Raw genomic sequence first — 5,663 nt, forward strand, 5'->3', positions numbered from 1 at the left:
ATGACTTTTTCAACACTTTTCCCCATACAACAGTTACAAGTTTAGAATTAAAATAAACAAATAACTTCCTAATGGTGGTTACAAGAAATCATGTTATCCACTAATTCCTGTTATCTAGAATGCTTATCCATAAGAAGTTATAAAATCCCTAAATTAGTAGCAATAAAATATAACTACGTAGTAGTTATGTCTTCATGTCGTTCGCCTGCCGTTGATGACTTTGTCGATCAACTTCTCAAGTCTTGATGAAGGCTCTTGTTGATAACTAATGTTATCAATGACTTTCTTAGCGAGTTGTCGATTCTCATTATGTTATTGATTGTTTTGTTAATTGTTGACTAAACTCTATTTTTATCGACTAAGGCCCCATTTGGTTCATCATTTGGGGAAAGTCTTTGGCCAAATGCAAAGGCCTTTAACCTAAAGGGCTTTGGAAAAATGTAAGACTGTTTGACTAACTGTAACTGAAAAGTGCTTTGGGCAAATGCAAGATTGTTTGATAAACATATATTTGGAAAGCTCTTTGGTGTGACCAAATTAAGTTTTTTAATTTTAATATTTTTAAAATTGAAGAAAGAAATAATGATAGTAACTTTTATATTTTCATGTTGAGAGTAATGTAAAAGATACATATTAAAAAATTTATAAAAAATACACATCCTGCGATTATAGCTAAGATGCAAAGCTCGTTTTCTAGCTAAAGAAAAATGAAACCAAATTTCTTTACTAACAAATTTATTACATCAAGAATATGATCAGCCTCCACTTTTTGGATATAACCACGAAACAGCAGCGATTCTCGGAGAGCGGGAATAGGATGCTTGACCTCTCTGCGATGTCTATTCATTGGAGGATGCAAGAATTTGGAGGCCTTGTTCAATGATATGCAATCACTCACGTCGCTCTATAAGTTGTTCATTGGAGGTTGTCCGAAGTTGGCGTCCTTACCACAAGGCATTGGAGAACCTCTGGATTGGCAACTGCAAGAACTTGAAGCTGCCAGAAGGCGAAAGTGATGAACCACGCTCGATGTCAAGGCTTCAAAGCTTGATGTTTGTGGGATTACAAGAGAATTTAAGGCTACATATATAATACTTCACGCCGAAGAGAATTTATGGATATATATGTTGGCTTTGACACCACCCGTTGCCACAGCTTGCACAAAAGTATTCTAATATATCATCTCATACAAATTTGACTAGAAAGAGAGTCATTTCACTATAATAAATATGGTTACATATGTCTGCAAGAAAGAAATACGTTATCCTTAATATTACAAACCTCCTCAACAACTTTGTAAACTCATGGCTAATTCATCACGTAAACGTGTCATGTTAGAAGATGCATTGTTATTTGAAGCACTCACCCCCTCATTTGAATCATCATGGTCAACTGAATATTCATAATCGAGATCCAATTCTGCTTGTTCAAATTCCATATCAGTCACGGCATTTCTTCGTATATAATTGTGCAAAGCAATTGTCGCTACAACAATTTGCACTTGCTTTTCATATGGATAACTGGGCATACGAGTTAGAATTCCCCACTTCTGTTTTAATACTCCAAAGGCTCGCTCAATTGTTGAGCGTAGTGAGGAATGGGCACGATTGAATACTTCTCGATAACCCGTAGGCAAAGAACCTTCTCGAAATTCTGATAAATGATATCTAACTTCTTTACATGGCCCAAAATAACCCATGGGATTTGGATATCTAGCATCTACCAAGTAATATTTACCTACACAAATAAATTGTAAATCTAATTAACACATGCCACATAGATAAATGGGTGTAACTAAACAATTAAATAACGAACCTGGAGGAGGATGGGGAAAATGTGCATCACGTCTTCCAATGGCTTCATAGAAGATGTGGGTATCATGAGCTTGTCCCTCCCAACCAGCCCAAACATACACAAATTCCATATTAAAATTACATATGGCTAACACATTTTGAGTCGTCGTTCCTTTTCGACCAATAAAACGAATTTGATCGTATGTAGGTACTATCGCTGGGATATGTGTACCATCAATGGCTCCAATGCAATTCTTAAAATATGGAAAAAATCATCGGTCTTTCTTGATTTTCTTCGGAACTTCCCTATATTGTTAATCGGTTGGTTAGATCAAATCTTTTCCCATATCACATACTTTATCTAAAACTAAGCTAAAGTGCCTACTTATGGTTTTCCCAGAGCGCTGAAAGTGCTTTTTTGCCCTATTACCTATACCATGTCCCAAAATATAAATAAACATACCAACCATTTCTGCAACATCAGTATTCCTACATCCTTCATGATCATAGCGTGTTACTAAGTCATGGATTAAATTATTAAATACAACCTTATGCATTCTAAACATATTATAACACCTTATAGGATTGGCATCTTCGTCCATCAACTCTTTTAACCATGCATAACCTGTATATGTTGAAGTCATGCAAGGTTGTTTGCAAAGGTATGTTGTTTGATAAAAAATTGCAACTCTAGTGATTGAGACAAGATCCCAATAGTCATTTTCCTCTTGTTCACGATTTTTCCTTGCATGTGAATATCCGTAACTGCTTCAAGTAACAAAATATAAAGGTTGTAAGAGAAATAATGAATAAGCTTGATCATCCATCGAGAGAAACAATGTAATAACCATCATATATATGCAAACTCAACCACATAGAGAGAACACGAACTAGAAACAATTCTCACATTAAAACATTAATAGAAATTGGGTTCATAGGAATGCAAATAAAGATCCATCAATAGAAACAAAGTAACATCACTCTCTTCAAACAGGAAAAAAAAGTAGCATGACTCCCTTCAAACATGAAAATAATAAGATGCTAACATCCTATCTACGAAGACCTGATTGTCTTCCAAACTCATACTTGAGATACTTGACTCTTTTTGCATCATCCTTTAAGCTCATGACAACCTGCCTATTGTCTATCTTTTCCTTCAAATGAGAGATTGCAAAATAGTACAACATTTCGTCTTCCACAATCTCAGTTATGGTATCCAATATATCTATGAGGTCTTTGTAAGGGCCGACTACATTGGTGGTTGCTTGAGATGTGGCAGTGGCATTTCTTCTACTTTCAACAGCTGCAACTAGCCTGTTAATTTGCGTCCCAAGCTCTTCTCTTGTGCTCAATTTCTTATCTTTTTTTCCTTGAGCTTGCCTTGTTGAAGTTTGCGCGGCTCTTTTACAGCTTTGAGGTCCAATTGGTTCAACAATGGTTTCATCTACATGACACTCCAAATTTTCATTAGTAGATCCTACGCCATCATTGATACCAGGTTGTGTGACCTCATTATCATTATTAATACATAAGCCTTGCCCAGGATTCTATGTGACTCCTCCAGTAGCAACTGTATCTCTAAATATCATATCTAACTTCTCTCCAAGATCAGGATGTATGCCTTTCGTCCTAAAAGCCTTAAACTTTGGATTGACCTGTTATAATAAAGCATTTGTGTAAGTTGTATCATCGAAGGTGATTCTAAAACAAAAGTAAAAAAAAGAAGTGATGAAAACTTGAATTTTACTCTCCCACCATTCGTCGCTCGCATCAATGGTTTTCTGCCTTGAATCCCAACCTAGTCTTGTTTCATTATAAAGCAATGACCTCCATCTTTTCCATTCTTCCTTGAGATTATCCAACTTACTCTTCATTTGATTCTTATCATACTTTTTTCCTGTTAGCTCCTCAAACTTGCTAATTATGATTGTCCATCATCCCTTTGTGTTGTTTGCAGGACGATTGCCTTTTTCAATTTGTTTAATGCACAACTTACAAAAGGTTTCTATATCTTCCGAGCTCCAAAATGCCTTTTCCTTTGATGAACTTGCCATCTACTAGTATAGTAACATAACAAATTTGGGAAGCACAAACAAACAAGATTAACCATGAACAAATTCGAATGAAGACATGCATTTCTTAACACACAGATAACCAATCAACTCCCATATGTTCATTACATAACCAATTGAACATAATTAGTGAATAACATAACCAATTGAACAATTGAATAGACTTCCAAGTAGCACGTCACCCCCACAATAGTTGAAATAAGAAGCCTTGTTAAAGCATGCTTTTGTTTGGTAGCTTCTTTACTTTCACATGTGCCTGAGAATCATTCTTAAGTTTGTGGTCAAAATTTTCAAGCAGTAGCCACAAAGTAATAATACCAAGCAACAGACGCCCATTTTGGTGAACATAATTCCACATTTATGCATCACACTGACTCAATCATGCAATACCTTTCTTCTTCATCATTGCAATAATACCAAGCAATTTCATCAAGTCCACAAGCACCACATTAGAAGGCACGTAAGTTCAGAATTTTATTAATATAGCTTATACCCACAAAATGCAAAAATCGAATGTTTATGTTGAAAATTCTCTCCGCTAATTAATAAAACTAATTTATGAGTCAAGTGATTTGAGGTGGCAATAGACATGAAACCCAGCAAGATCATACTAATAATAGGATGCTTGTGTTGTAATTATTAATTTTTCCCCCAAAAACCTAGCAAGATCATACTGAAAATAGGATGCTTGTGTTGTAATTATTAATATTTCCCCCAAAAACCCAGCAAAAAATATTCAAATTGAAGCTAAAATGAGACCAGCTTTAAAGAGAGAGATCACTTGAGGAATAGGAAGCACTACAAACACGTCGAACATAAACCCCTTGATCGATTGCATGTATAATCTGGTGCTCGGGGATGAAGAAAACATTTTTGAAATGGACAAGAAGCAAGGCATGACAATAGATGAGTACTCTGTTGTGCGGAAGAGCACCCTAACTAGATGAGATGAAACAAGAATAATCCAAACACAGAGATTTACGTGGTTCAGCAAAAAATTCCACCTACGTCCACGAGAGAGAGAGACGATTTCTTATTTTGAGCATATTTGATACAAGGTACAATGCTGAATAAATAGATCCTCAGATCCCCACTTCCCTAATCCCAAGAAATTCTACCCTAAAGATCTTATCAGTTTAGGAAATTAACTAATAAATGTTTAGTGATTATCCCCTAAATATTAGGAATATCATGACATATCCCAGTTACATTGAATTAGGACTATTTCCCATGAAAACCCATGTAGATAGGAAATATATTTGAAACATGTAGCCTGTAAGCTCCAAGCCTTCTTAGATTTCCCAATTGGCTTTTCTGAGTCTCTAATCGATCGAAACTTCATGGAATTCAAGACAACATCAACATACTCCTTATCTAAGAATCGAATGCGCCTCAAATTACCTCTTAGGCAAAACAAAACGGAAAACCCTAAAAACATATTGAAGACGATACAAGCACCAAAATCACGAAATGCACAAATTCCATAGTAGAATCACCATGGAAGAAAGGATAAAACCTCAAGGGTGGCCACAAAATGCATAGATCTAAGCAATCAAAAGCACATCCACTGGGGGGGGGGGAGAGAGAGAGAGAGAGAGAGAGAGAGAGAGAGAGAGAGAGAGAGAGAGAGAGAGAGAGAGAGAGAGAGACGAACCTGTAGTTGAGCGAGGGAACGAGCGAAGTGAACCATCGAAGCAAACGAGCGAGCGATTCGTCCGAAGGAGAGCAAAGCAACCAAAGCGAGCAAGAGAGGCTAGCGATCCGTCTGAAGGAAAGCGAAGCAACCAAAGTGAGCGAG

The 5,663-nt window shown here is 36.4% G+C and overlaps 1 long non-coding RNA gene across 1 annotated transcript; it reads right to left on the reverse strand.

Moving 5' to 3' along the window:
- Positions 1 to 2,687: 2,687 nt before the first annotated feature.
- Positions 2,688 to 5,663, reverse strand: LOC115676714 (uncharacterized). Its single transcript, XR_008818317.1, has 2 exons — positions 5,520 to 5,663; positions 2,688 to 3,448 (listed from the first exon to the last, which is right to left on the reverse strand). It is a non-coding gene; the product is annotated as an uncharacterized LOC115676714 (long non-coding RNA).

The sequence above is a fragment of the Syzygium oleosum genome, unplaced genomic scaffold, assembly GCF_021117445.2.
Source record: "Syzygium oleosum isolate NSW1041296 unplaced genomic scaffold, Sole_v2.1 Sole_v2.17, whole genome shotgun sequence".
In the NCBI taxonomy this organism is placed as follows: domain Eukaryota; kingdom Viridiplantae; phylum Streptophyta; class Magnoliopsida; order Myrtales; family Myrtaceae; genus Syzygium; species Syzygium oleosum.